Below are 15073 nucleotides of genomic sequence, written 5' to 3' on the forward strand. Positions count from 1 at the left end.
CATAAAGCAAAAGAAAAAGTGGATGTGTTGAATTTTATACAAATTAAAAACTTTCTTTAAATTAGATTCAATGTAGTGAAATGGCAATGATCATGATAGTAAAAGTCTTTGAAAATCATATATTTGATAAAGAATTGATTGATATCAAACATATGTAAAGAACATCCACAACTCAACAATACAAACAACCAACAGTCCCAACTTAAAAATGGGTGAAGGTCTCACACACATATTTCTCCAAAGAAGAAACACAGCCAACACCAAAAGTACGTGAAAAAAGATGTTCAATACCACTAACCATTAAGAAAACTGATAGAATACAGAGTGAGTTCCAGGACAGCCAGGGCTATACAGAGAAACCCTGTCTCGAAAAACCAAAAAAAAAAAAGAAAGAAAGAAAGAAAAAAGAAAAGAAAACTGATAGAAACTCTAATGAGATGTCACAGTGCGCCCACAAGGATGGGTGCTGGAAAACAACAAGTGCAGACACAGATGTTGAATAAATGGAGTCCCACACATCAACGCTGGGATATAAAATGGGGCGGTCACCATGGGAAGTACTGCAGAGGCACTTTAGAAAATGAAACAGAATAGCCATCCAATTCACTAGCCCTGTGTATGGGCGCAAAGTTGAAGCACTGAACATCAAGACCGAACAGGTACCTGCACATCTGCATCCACGCAGCATTGTTCACAGTATTAGGAAGTGAAAGTGACCCAAGTGACCGTCAGTGGATGAATGGATCATGGTGCTTATCTTAGGGTTTCTGTTGCTGGGAAGAGGCACTCTGACCACGGCAACTTGTATAAAGAGAACATTCCATTGCAGTTGGTGTATAGTTCAGAGATTTAGTCCATTATCATCACAGGAGGAAACATGGTGGTATGCAGACAGCCATGGTGCTGGAGTAGTAGCTGAGAGTTGTAGATTGGATTGGAGCTACATCCAGATCGCAGGCAGCAGGAACAGAGAGTAACCCTGGGCCTGGCTTGAGCATCTGAAACCTCAATGCCTGCCCTCACAGTGACACACCCACTTCCTCTAAGGTCACATGTACTCCAAAAAAGCCACAGCTTCTAATAATGCTACTCCCTATGGGCCCGTGGGGGCCATTTTTATTCAAACCACCACATTGTGATAATCCATATGACAAAACATCACTTGACTTTTAAAGCAAGGAACATTCTGGTACCTGCTAGGATGAACTTTTAGGACATTATGCTAAGTAAGACAGACATGAAAGAACAAATACTGTTCTTCTAGAGACTTTTATGAAGTCTCTAGAAGAGTCAAGCTTAGAGAGATAGACAGTAGGCTTTCCCAGGGCCTGCTGGAGGAAGAGGCATAGAGGATTATTATTTAACAGCTATGGATTTCAGTTTGGGGTAGTGAACATCTTCTGGAGATGGATGGTGATGGCCTTGTGAATGTCACTGAGCTGCAGCTGGTTAATATGCTAAAGTACTGCTGTTTCACAGTACACAGTAAACCAAAATGATCCTTTTTGGCTGCCCAAGCATTAAGGCTGTGACGAATGAAGTACAAGCTCCCTAAGAAAGTGGCATCCCTAACACTTCTGGAACTAGAGATCTGATGTGTGTGAGGCCTAGTCTTCTCTCACAAGGCCTTGAAAAATACAAGCTAACTTTCTAAGCTACAATTTCCTTGTCTCTAAATGGAAGTTCAACATATCTATTGTAATTCCTCCTTCGCGTAGGAAGATGTCAAGTTTCCTTAGCCCCCTAAAGCTTGGCTTGCTGAGTCTACTCCCTGGATACTGGAGGTGGGATGGGGCATGGCTCAGGTTTGGGTATTCAGCTTTTCTTCTTCCTCTGATCAAATGGGTTTAAGATCCAAGGAAGTTCAAGAGAATTAATCCCAAAACTCTTACTAGAACAACTAAAGAATTTCTTATTTTGACTGGCCTGCCAACAGGATAGAACGTGAGAGTTTCTGACAGCCATTTGTGACTGAGGAGAAAGCTTAGCAGAGAATAAAGAAGAGATGGGAAAAATTGGTCTGAGGAATGGAAAGCATGAAAGTACATCAAGATAATGTGATGTAGGGGCTGCGGAGATGGCTCCGTCGGTGAATGTGCCTGATACACAGCTCGGGGACCTGGGTTCAGATCTGCAGCACCTGTGTAAAAGCAGGCAAAGCAGTGTGCTTCTGTAGTCCAAGTACTGGAGCAGGCTGGAGGAGACTGGTGCAGGACCCTGGAGCTCAGTGAGCACCCATGCTAGATGAATTGCTACACTCTAGGTCCAGTGAGAGGTCCTGCCTCAAAAACACAAGGTGGAGCGCCGACCGGCAAGACAGTCAAAGTTGACCTCTGACCTCTACACTACACATACATACATGCATACATACATACACGCACACACACGCACACACATGTACATGCAACACCCCCCCCCCACACACACACATATACACACGCAATCATTCCATCTAATTCCTGGGCTCAGAAGTACCCAAGGGCCATATCCTTATGAATCTTTTGGTTACATGAGCCATTGTATTATTTCTGTTGTTTAAAACATTGAATAATCTTCTTTTGTTTCTTATAACTAAAAAGAGTCTTGACAAAGGCCTTGCTGTGTTATGGGAGGAAGTAAACATGATAATTACATAAGGCCTACAGTTTGTACTCTGTCTTATCTTTTAATCCCATCCAGAAAATGTAAGCGTAACAATCTCATTATATGTATGGATAGTCACAGAAGCACAAAACTGGGAATTCTGGGTATGACCCATATTGTACAGGCTCGGAATACAAACTCAGAAAAGCTTTAAGTTGTCCTGGGTGAGTTCTCTCCTTTATGAAGCTGGGTCAGGCATGGTGTATGGAGCTGAGACTCCACCAGTTAGATATTGTCATTCGGGCTAATTAAGAAGTTGAAGCTGGACACTGCCATTTGGATGCAGACGGTATTTGACGGTATTTGTGTATTTAAATGAGGACTGCCTATGAACAGAGGTGAACCATCCTGTTCATCCTGACAGAAGGCAACATAAAGTATCCCATCTCTTCTCAGGACAGCAGCCTTTGCATCACTTCTCTAAATTAGTCCGTGGGAAAGTGCGTGTACATATGTATGATGCTTTCTGGTTAGGGTTTTGTTTGTTGTTTGTATTATCAACTCTGCCTGCTCCATAGCCTTTCTCTTCTTCCAGGGCAAACAGCATAGTCTTAGTACAAAACCCATCAAGTCAAAATACAATACTTGTGATTATCTGAGCAACAATTAATCAATTAAACTCAGTAGCTGGAGGAAGGAGTGAACTGATCTCCAAATGACTTAAGAGAAGTCAAGAACAGACCGATGATAATATAGCTGTCCCTGAGCCAGTATTCCACAGGTTTATTATGCCTAAAGCTGCTCTGGGCTTGTCCATAGAGCAGTAGCTGTGTGTGGATCAGGAACAATGGCCGACTCTTACAGTCACTGTAGCTTACCTCAAATGGGCCAAGGCTGATGGTGAGCATCTCATCAGAGGAAGTAGCTATAACTCCTACCAAAGGGGAAGGAGCCCTCAAGGACTTAAAACTCATAAGGTACTAGAACCAAAGGTAAGAAGGGCTCCTGAAAGGAGTGGCTACTTAGGCTGTGTCTGAGAGCCAGAATGAAATAATGATCTAGAGTATTCATTTTTATTATTAGTGTAGTTCCTATCAAACTATGAATACTTCAAAAAAATTCAGTACAAGACCCAGTAATTCCACGAGGTCTAGACTCAAGAAAATGTAAATATATTCCCACAAAAGTTTGTGGATGACTGTTCATAGCAGCATTATGCACAGCAGGCAAGGTGCGTAAACAAACTGTCTACTGACTGAAAACAGATAAATACGATGCATATAATAGTCATTTCAGAGAGTGGGCAAACCTCAGCTGAGAGAATGTTCCCACCACATTGGACTGTGGGCAAGCCCGGGACACCTTCTCCTGATTACGATTGATGTAGGAGGGCCCAGCTCACCTGCAGACCACCTAGTGGTCCCACCCCTAGGAATAATAGTCTTGGGAGCTATAAGGAAGCAGACCCAACAAGCCATGAGGAGCAAGCCAGACAGCATCGCCCCTCCACAGGCTTCTACTCCACTTCCTGCCTCCAGGTTCCTCCCTGACTTGAGTTCCTGCCCTGACTTCCATAATGGGCGGTGATGTGGAACTCTAAGCTAAAATAAACTCCTTCCTCCTCAAGTAGCTTTTGATCGTGGTGTTTTATAACAGTCATAGAAAGTTAACTAAGACAATATCCTTACAATGGATTCAAATTTTAGTGATTCAAATGAAGTTTTAATTCAAATTGCATGGGGAATTCATGGTACATAGGTATTTCTTATAAACATGATGCCAGATGAAGGAAGCTGGATTCAAAAGGTCATACATTATGATTTCGCTTATCTGAAATGTGAATTGGCAAATCCATACATAGACACAGAAGGTAGGTTACTAAATGTCAAGGGCTCAAGGGAGGAAGAGGGACAAGGAGCGGCTATGGATGAATTTGGGTTTCTTTGGGGGATAATGATTATGTTAGGGAACTGGATAATGGAGACTGCAAAATTCTTGCTAATATGCAAAAATATCATTGAATTATCCACACGAAAGGGCTGATTTATAGTATGTGAATTAATAACACAAAAGTCTTTAGTTAGCTTCAACTTTGTGAAGACTCCATAGCTCCTTGCTTAGAATTGGCCTTCCCTTCTATGTACAAACTTTAGAACACACTTTACTGTGGATTGATATAACTTTTTCATAACGTACCAGCCTCCTCTGGTGATTATGAGATCTTCTAGGGAAGGATGGTGTCTTGTCTGTCCTGGTATCCTCAAATGGACACATGAAACTCATTTCCTGCATATTCAGTAGATAGATCAAATGAAGGGATTATTCACTTCCCAAGCCTTCATAAATCACAGCAATATTGAGCAGCCTCTATTAAATATAGTAAATGTTCTGAATATTCTGTATGCAAGACTTCGGTTGTGTAAAAGTGAAAAGGCACAGTCTCTAGCTCCCAGGAACATTTTCACACAATAATTACAGCACTTCCATGCTTAGAATACACAGCTAAGCCGGGCAGTGGTGGTGCACCTGGGAGGCAGAGGCAGGCAAATTTCTGAGTTCGAGGCCAGCCTGGTCTACAAAGTGAGGACAGCCAAGGCTATACAGAGAAACCCTGTCTCGAAAAACAAAACAAAAAAACAAAAACAAAAACAAAAAGAATACACAGCTATGACATCCACAGCTAATAGTTTAGGGATGTAAAAATTACTACCTGAGGGCGAAGAGAGGAAAACTCTGGGGTTGTTAGGGGTGTGGCTGGGGGAGCATTTCACAGCCAACAGGAAGCTGCACTGCTCTGCACAGAGCAGGAGACCGGAAGGTCTCAGCGTACCGGAGCCCCTGAAGGGAAATCGGCCCAGCACGTCAAGTGCAAGCATGATCTTCCACACAGCTCTAATCAACCCGAGGTTTTTCACTTCTGAAGCTACTTCTGACTCCTCTGAGGTTGGGAGAAAGCAAAAGAGAGGGGTTAAAAAAAAAAACCCAAAAACAAGGAAAACGAAGTCCTTTGCCTTCCTAGTTTCAAATCTCAGGCTTCAAGGCCGTGGCCAAAACAAGCCGGAGGAGAGGACACGTGTCAACTTTAAACTGAGGCTGGAGTTAGAATTCTTGCCTAGGCCTGACAGTTTATTCCCAGTTACCAGTCTGTTTTGTGGCTGAAAGCAACAAAGCTGGGCCTGGGAGAAGGAGCAAGGGTGCTGCATACAGCCAGGCCTGGGGACCCAACCAGATGCCTTCCCTGAAACACGTGAGAGAATCAGCTCTTGAAAACTGTCCTCAGTGGTGAAAAGTAAAAGCTGCTCTTCCAGTATTCACCTAGTGTCTCACAACTACCATATGTATATGTATATATCCATATGTATCCACGTGTGGATACATATGGTGTATAACATGATGCTCTGATATGTGTATACATAGCAAACTAGCTAGGTCAAGCACATCACTACACTATCTTTGTGACGTGGTAAGGAAAACTTATTCAGTAGCAGACACAGAACAGGTCAGCTATGCTGCAAGGGATCAGTGGCTCCTTGAGGACTCTAGAGTTATGCTTACTTCTATGACAAGGACACTGAAAGTCTATTATAAATTTCCAGTACATATTATCATTCACTATAGGAACTCTAGGAACTCCTATGCACAGCAGATTTCTTGGTCTCATTCCTCCCATGCAACTGAAGTCTTGAGACCTTTGGTCATCAATCTTCCTAATTCCTTCACACACACACCAGTTTCCTTGACCACAGTTTTACTTTCTATGAGTCCAATGTTTGGGGTTTTGTTTTTGTTTTTGCTTGTTTTTAAGACAACATAAAAGTGACATTGTGCGGTGTTTGTCTACGTGTCTGGCTTGATTTACTTAACAAATAGTATCTCCAGTTCCATCCATGTTGTCACTAGTGACAATGTATCCTCATTTTTAAATAGTATTCTATTGTGCATATACTCATTTTCTTCATTCAGATATCTAGTAATAAACATGGTTTTATTTCTTATATCTTGAACATTATAAACGATGCTACCATGACATGGGATTGTGGATATGTTTTGACATACTGCCCTGTTTTCTATTGGATGCTGACCCAATAGCAGGGTGAATAAATCATATGATAGTTGCATTTGCAATTCTCTTCAAGTTTTGAAGCTTTTCATTTGGATATTTAAAAATGTATATTCCAATAATTAAAATCATTTGGACAAAACAATGGCATTCTGACTCGACTGCATTTTCCAGCCTGCAAGGATGCCTTGCATCGTTTTGGATTTTACTCTAGGTTTCACCATCTCCCACCCAGCGCTTCCCTCATTAGCCTGCAGATTCTTTTCCTTCTCCACCAGCCAGAGTGGCAGGCATGGCCTTTCTGAACAGCAGTTCGGATTCTTTGATGGGAAAGGGCCACACAGTCATTTAAACCTTATCCAACCTCTTTGCATCTTATGAAGTTAAACAGCTAAAGGAAGCAAATAAGACGACAATGCTTGTGGGCTGTATACAGCATGCTGGTACTCATTACGACACACCTGCTTGCTTTTCCTGGTCAATCAGTTCTTTTGAAAGCAGATTTTTCTCTTGCCTTTCTGGCTTCTTTAATTTCAACTTACTATATTTCTTGATCTCAGCCATATTGGGTTTGTCAGGCATGGTTGTCCAAGGAATAGTGGAAGCAAGGTGGGTGGATGAGAAGGATTGGACTTCAATGGCCACCAAGGTTCCATTTTCAAATTTTTGAAGCTCCTCTATACTGTTTTCTATACGTAGTCATTTAGATTCCCACTAACAATGTGCAAGAACTCTCTTCTCTTCCTCCTGGTCAGGACTTGGTATCACTAATCTTATTGGTAACAGCCATTCTCACACACGAAATGACCTCTCATGGCGGTTTTGATTTGTGCATCCCTGATAATTAAAAAATACTGAACAGTTTTTATTCTTACTAGCTACCAATGTCATCTTTTGAGAAATGTCTATGCAAACTAGAGATGCCTCTAATATTAGAACACTGGCTCTGAAAGTATGAGGACCTGAGTTCAAATCCCTAGCACCCAGAGAAAAAGTTGAACACGGCTGCTCATGACTAGAACCCCACCATTGGAGGTTGGAGATGGAACAATCTGCAGAGCTGACTGGCCAGCCACCAGTCAGGGAGAAACAGAAAGCTTCCAGCTCACTAAGAGACCCTATGTCTGGACACTAAGACAGAGAGTGACATAAGATCTGAGGCACCTCACATATTACACACGTAGGTGTGAGCACTCTTATGCTCACATGCATGCCTTAGGGGTGGGTGTTCCTGCCCCCATTCAGAGCTTTTAGACAACCTGCTGATAGTCAGAATTCCTGTCTCCTGCATGTGGGTGGCCAGTTTTCCCACTGCTGCTCATTGAAGACGCTACCTTTGTCCCACTTTCAGTTCTCAGTGTCTTTGTTGAAAATCTGTCAACCTTGGGTAAATTTATTTCTAGGTTCTCTGTTATGACTCATTGGTCTGCATGGCTGTTTTATGGCATGACCATGTGGGGTTTCTGTTGTTGCTATAGTGCACTATCCAATCCAGTAATATATTGTCTCTAGCTTTACTCTTGTTGCTCAAGACTTCTTTGATATTTGGGGCCTCCTGTGGCTCCATGTACATTTCAGGATTCTTTTTCTATTTCTGTGAAAACTTCCATTTCAGCAGGGATGATACTGAATTTGTAGATTTCTTTGAGCATTATGGACATTTTAACCTTTCCAATCCATGAACACAGAACATCTTCCCGTTCATCTATACCTGTTTTGTTCCTTTCATTAACGTTTCCGTCTCCTCTGTAAATACATTACACACTTTGTTAAATTTATTCCTCTTTCACTGCTGTAGATGTGACTGCTTCCTTGATTCATTATCATCGGGGCACAGAAGCACACTGGTTTGGGGACAGTGGCTTTGTATATACTTCAACTCTACTGGTTCAGCTATTAGCTCAGGTGGTTTTTGGAGTCATAAGAGTTTTTTTCTCTGTGCTTTCTCGATGTCTGTAAACAGACAATTCAACTTCTTCCTCTCCAAGTTAAATACCTTTTATTCGCTTCTCTTGCCTTATTTGCTCTGGATTTCCAGTAGTGAGCTTAATTGAAATGGCAACAGTGGACATTCATGCTTCATCTCTGATCTCAGTGGGAAAGCTCTTAACTTCTCACCACTGAGAATGGTGCTGGCTAGAGGCTTGCTATGACTGTCTTTTCCTGAATTGCTTCTAAAGATAACTTGTTGAGAATTTTATCAAGAAAGTCTACTGACTTTATTGAAAACCTTCTTTGAATATACTGAGCTGACTTCCTTTGCGGAGTCATGTATTATGCTTATAGATTCATGTATATGGAATGATCCTTTTGTTTCAGTGACAGACCCCACTTGATTGATGGATGAACCTTTTAGAGACTGTTGAATCCATGTTGCTAGTAGATTTATATTTATGTTCATCAGGGATACTGGCCTGAGATTTTCTTCCCTTCTGGTAGCTTTGTTTGACTCTGATGTCAGGCTAATGCTTGCATTGTCAAATGAATTTGGAAGCTTTCCTTCTGTATCAGTCTACTAGGGATGATGCAGTAATTTCTGAATAATACGATCTTATTGCTCATACTTCTCAAAGCTAGCAGGATGAAGCTAAGCACCAGTTCATAGCATCTAGTTCTAATTTGAAGGATGAACTTTCTTGCTGCATCCTTACATGTAGGAAGAGGAAAACACTCCTTTTAACTATGGATCAGTACTCCCATTCTTACTTTTTTATTAAGATTTATTTTTATTTATATGAATACACTGTAGCTGTCTTTAGACACACATCAGAAGACTGCACCGGATCCCATTACAGATAGTTGTGAGCCACCATGTGGTTGCTGGGAATTGAACTCAGGACCTCTGGAAGAGCAGTACAGTGCTCTTAACCACTGAGCCATCTCTCCAGCCTCCCATTCTTACTTCTGAAAGGGTGATCTTCTTACATTAGGGACTAAATTCTAACATAATACCTTCCATTTTAGGGAAAGGGTTGGGAAGCATTAACATTAGTTCTGATGTAAGTATTTGGTAGGGTTTAGAATAAAGCAAGCAAGCTTGGGGGAATTCATTGATGGAAGGCTTTTTTTATTACTAATTCATTCTCCTCATATTCATGTTTTCTATTGTTTTATGGTTCAGTCTTGTTAAGAATATTCAGAATTTATCTTCTTTTCTAAATTATCCTATTCATTACCATGTAACTGTCCACAGACACATTTTATTAACAGTTTATTCCTGAACTAAGACTTGAATGTCTTCTCTTTCATTTCCAATTCTGAATCACTGGTCTTCTCTGCATTTTCTTAGATAACACAGTCTTAATTTTATTTTTCTTCATTTTATTGGTCATTTTTAGTGTTTATTTTTAGTTCTTACATTATTGTCTTCTTTCTGCTAACTCTGAGCTTACTTTATTCCTCTTTTTCTGGCTTCAAATTAGCTTGGTTGATTGTCATTGCTTTGAGGTAGGCCTTTGTTCAAATACTTTGGATGATATTTCCTTCAGAACTGCGTCTGCCATGCTTTGTATGTCATGGCTTTTTCCACATGGCTTCCGGCCTCATGTTTTACTTCTTCTCTGACCTGTTGGTGGTTAGGAGGGTGCCATTTAATGTCCACACATCTGTGAATCTTCTGAAATTGCTTCTGTTTCTGACTTCTAGGTTCACATCACTAGTCAGAAAAAAATCCACCACATAAGTTCAACCCCCTTAAATATTTTAAGACTTGTTTTATGGCCTAACCTTTGACTCACCCCAGAGAATGTTCCATGTACACTTAAGAAGAATATATCATCTTGTGTTATAGGACAGACTGTTCTATTTAGCTCAAAGTGTAGTTCAGACCAATGTTTCCCTATTGACTATGTGTCTGGGTTATTTACCTTTTTTTTTTTTTTTTTTTTTGAGACAGGGTTTCTCTGTGTAGCCCTGGTTGTCCTGGAACTCACTCTGTAGACCAGGTTGGCCTTGAACTCTGAAATCCACCTTCCTCTGCCTCCCAAGTGCTGGGATTAAAGGCGTGCACCACCACTGCCTGGTATTATTTATCCATTATTGAAAGAGGGTATTGAAGACTGATACTATTACTGTACTCTGTCTGTCTGTCTGTCTGTCTCTCTCCCTCTCTCTCTCTATATATATATGTATATATGTATATATGTATATATGTATATATATGTTTGCTGTCTCTCTCCCTCTCTCTATACACACACACACACACACACACACATATACTTTCTTGACCTAGACCAGCAAGTTGTTCTTCAGTGACAAGCTCCTAAAGGCAGGGACTAGGGATAAGAAAATAAAGAAAATAGGAAAGCTAGAACCAGGAGGTCTTGCAGAGACTGATAGCTAATACCAAGCACATTTATTAAGAAGTGCAGCTAGGTTTGCAGTGGGGAAAGGAACAAAGTCAGCAGAACGTTAATAAAGCAATGTTGCATTAAGGGAACACAGGATATCTTAAGTGCGCCACAGACTGAGCACATAGATAACTCCAGTCTCAGGGGCAAGGGATTTTCAGGATTCCACTAAAACCTGAACTTCTTCCAGGCCCTGGCCCAGCCCAGCCCCAGCCCAGCCCCAGCCCAGCCCCAGCCCAGCCCTTGCCAAGGCTGCCCCTAGGCCAGGACATAGAAATGTTGTTCTTTTAGTCCTTTCATCAGGACCTCTAAGAAAGCCTTGGATTAACCTGGCTCCCTACATTTGATTATCTGTTTAGGTACTTCAATGTGATGTGCATGTATTTTTCAAGTGCTTTATTCTTAATGAATCAATTCTAATACCATTATATAGTGTCTTCCACTCCACTTCCTCCCTCCCTCCCTTTAGTTTTTGACTTAGAGACTTCTTTCCTGCTCTTGAAAGGAGAAATTAAGTTTTGAAAAGAGGAATTGAGTTTGAAGCGTGTGAAAATTACAAGTTGAAGAAAGACACCGTGGGCTAGGCCTGTGAATGTTCAAACAAATCTAAGCAAACAAGCTGTTAGATATCCCAGGGACTGACAGGTCAGAAAGACATAAACCATAAAGATAGAACCAAAATAGATAGAACCAGACATGCAAGGATGTGCCTGGGCGGACACTGAGTAATGGGCCATCTGGTCCTCTTAGATATAGTTGAAGGTCAGCTAGAAACCCCCGAATAGCACCCCTCTTTTAGGAATTTTCCGCTCTGATCTGCACAAACTACATTTAAAATAGCCAATTATGTATAGCCACACCAATTCTTTTGTTCCCTCAGACCTTTTCCCTATATAAACCCCTAACCCTTGAGCCTCGTGGTCAATTCCACTGTCTCCTGCGCAAGATATGTGTTGGCCCGGAGTGCTCCAATATTAAACTGCCTCATGTGTTTGCATCAAGACGGTGTCTCATGATTCTTTGGGTGCACATCTCCCGAGATTCGAGTGGGGGTTCCCCTACGGGGGTCTTTCACTCCCTCTTGGTTTCCGTTTGCATCCTTTCATTTTCAGTCCGTGAATTTCTGGTAGGCAGCATATAGTTGAGTTTTGCATTCTTTGTTTTGTTTTGTTTTTTTCGAGACAGGGTTTCTCTGTGTAGCCTTGGCTGTCCTGGAACTCACTCTGTAGACCAGGCTGGCCTCGAACTCAGAAATCTACCTGCCTCTGCCTCCCAAGTGCTGGGATTAAAGGCATGCACCACCGCCCAGCGAGTTTTGCATTCTTATCCATTCAGTCACTCTACCTCTTCTGGTTGGATAGTTAATCCATTTATATTCAAGATAATTACTGGCAGCTAAGGACTTCCTTTGTCTTTGTTAATTGTTTTCAGGTTATTTGTAAATCCATTTTCCTTTCCTCGGTTGTGGTTCTCCATGATGACTGGATGCCTTTTCTCTGCATGCTTTGCTTCATTCCTTACTATCTCTTATGTATTTCACTATAGCCTGGTTATCATAACATTTACATAAAATTGGCTATTTTAAGATGATAATATCAATCATAAAAGATAATAAACAGTTTAACCTCATAACATCCATTCTGATCTTGATTTTGGTGTGCAGATTTTCATGTTTTGTTTTATATCATTAACAAATTATTGTGGCTACTATCATGATAGTTTTATTTTTAAACTTCATATTAACAATGTATGTAATTTACTTAGCTTGCAGAGAATTTCCTACTTTCTTATCTTTTTTGTTTGTTTTGTTTTGTTTTGTTTTGTTTTGTTTTGTTTTGAGACAGGGTTTCTCTGTGTAGCCCTGACTATCCTGGAACTCAATTTATAATCCAGGCTGTCCTTGAACTCATAGAGATTTATCCGCCTCTGCCTCATGAATGCTGGGATTAAAGGCCACTGTCCAGCTTTTTCTGATGTTTTTATGTTACCAATCCCTTTATCTTTCTGCTTAGAGAACTTCCCTTTAGCATTCCTGTAGAAAACCTTGTGGTGATAAACTTCCTTGGCTTTCATTTGTCTATTTTTAGTCCTTCATTTTTTAAAAAACCTCTTGCATTTTAAAATCTATTTATTTATGAATGAATGTTTTGCTGCATGTACACCTACATGCCAGAGAGGGCATCAGATCCCTTTATAGACGATTGTGAGTCACCTGTGGTGGCTGGGAATTGAACCTGGGTCCTCTGGAAGAGCAGTCAGCACTCTTAACTGCTGAGCCATCTCTCCAGAACCCTCTTCTTCATTTTATTTCAATAGTTTATTTTCTTTATTTGCCTTACATCCCGATCACAGCCAATTCCCCCTTTCCCAGTCCTACTCTTATAAATCCCTCCTCCTACTGTCCCCTCCCCTTCTTCTCAGAGAAGGGGGACACCCCCCTTGGGTACCAACCCACCTAGGAACATTTATCTGGTCCCAGCAGGACTAGGGACATCTTCTCCCACTGAGGCTCAACCAGGCAGTCCAAGTATGGAAAGGGGGCCTATATTTGTTTCCTAGCACCCATAAAGGGTGGCTTACACACGAGTAACTCCAACTCCAGGGAATCTATCATCTTTTAGGTTCTAGGAACACCTCTTCTCATATGCATATACCCCAACATATAACACACGTAGTTAATAATCTTTTTTAAATAAAAAAAAAAAAAACAGGAAAATCTCGATAAGTCAACTGGTATATTGACTATAAAGAGACAGAAGGCATTCTCTCTGGCTTTTCTTTTCAGAAATTATCATGGCACCTTGCCAAGTGCAAGCAGGGACCAGAACAAAGGTTCTCAAATGTCAGTGGACCTAACTATCAGCCAGTCTTAGAAAATAGCCATGATCGGATGGCTTGAATTCTCACTACTGGATCTGAGGAACTTGCACACTGTACGAGGTCCTCATCAATCCTGAGTTATCCGGTGCAGTTCAAGCTCACCACTACTGGTGGAAAGCAGACTTGTAGCAGCTGTCAGTCCATTGGACTGCAGCTCTCTCTGGGGGCCTCAAGCTCCACAGGGCTACAATGGACACCACATGGGGTAGAAACAGCTTCACCAAGGAACTGAATCTTCAGGGAAGATGTAGTTTCTGCAAGTCATTGGGGTTTTGTCTGTTCACGGCACCTAAAAACTCTGCTTGTGTGGGATCAGTTTCTGGGATGTTTCTGCTGTTAGGGACTTTTCTCATGTAACAGGGTCTCTTCTTCTTAAACTCCTATGATAGAAACATTTTCCCTTTGGATGCTGTTGGCCGCACAAATCTCATGAAGTTTTGCTCATTTTTCCCTTTTATCTTCCCTGACTATATTTTTAAGTGATTTGTCTTCTAGCTCATGACCTTTTTCTTTTTTTACATGATCACTTTTGTTGATGTTTTCAGTTGCATTTTCTTCTCTTAACTTATTGGTTTTCAGCTCTAGGATTTGAGTTTTTTTTTTTTTTTTTTTTTTTTTTTTTTTTAACAATTTCAGTCTGTTAAGGCATCTTGTTTGGGTCACTGCTTTTGTGCTTTGGGTGAGCTCTTTCTCTGTGATTTCTTGAGGGTCGTTGAACCTCCTTGTATTACTTAAAATACGTTTTAGGCAATTTGTATATATTTAGTTGGGGGGTTTATTGCTGGTACTGTATTTTGTTCTCTCAATAGTGATGTATTTCTCTGGTCATTATTTTTGATATAGTTTTTTGTTTTGAATTTGGCCTTTTTTATTTATATATTTATTTTTCAATTTTTATTTTTTGCCAAGGACCAAACCCAGAGCCTTAGGCTGGCTAGACAAGTACTCTATAAGCTTAACCCCAAAGCCCAGGCATCTTTTTCTTACGTAGCATGTGAAGGAATAGACATCATTATAGCATTCATAATAACCGGATGTGTTGTTCTTACTCCCCCATTCCCTTCCTCAGGCTCCCTGCCCCTCCCTTTCCTTCTTCTTGTGTTACCAAGTGACACACAACTCTATTACTTTCTTCTTTGTGGGAGCCCTGCTGGGCTCACTAAAGAACTCAAAACCGAAACCAGAGACTTAGCTCGCTGGG

General features: G+C 41.0%; 1 pseudogene; it reads right to left on the reverse strand.

The window, feature by feature from the left end:
• Positions 1–7093: 7093 nt before the first annotated feature.
• Positions 7094–7225, reverse strand: LOC116094189 (annotated as a pseudogene).
• Between the last annotated feature and the right edge of the window lie 7848 nt (positions 7226–15073).

Source organism: Mastomys coucha, unplaced genomic scaffold, assembly GCF_008632895.1.
Source record: "Mastomys coucha isolate ucsf_1 unplaced genomic scaffold, UCSF_Mcou_1 pScaffold16, whole genome shotgun sequence".
In the NCBI taxonomy this organism is placed as follows: domain Eukaryota; kingdom Metazoa; phylum Chordata; class Mammalia; order Rodentia; family Muridae; genus Mastomys; species Mastomys coucha.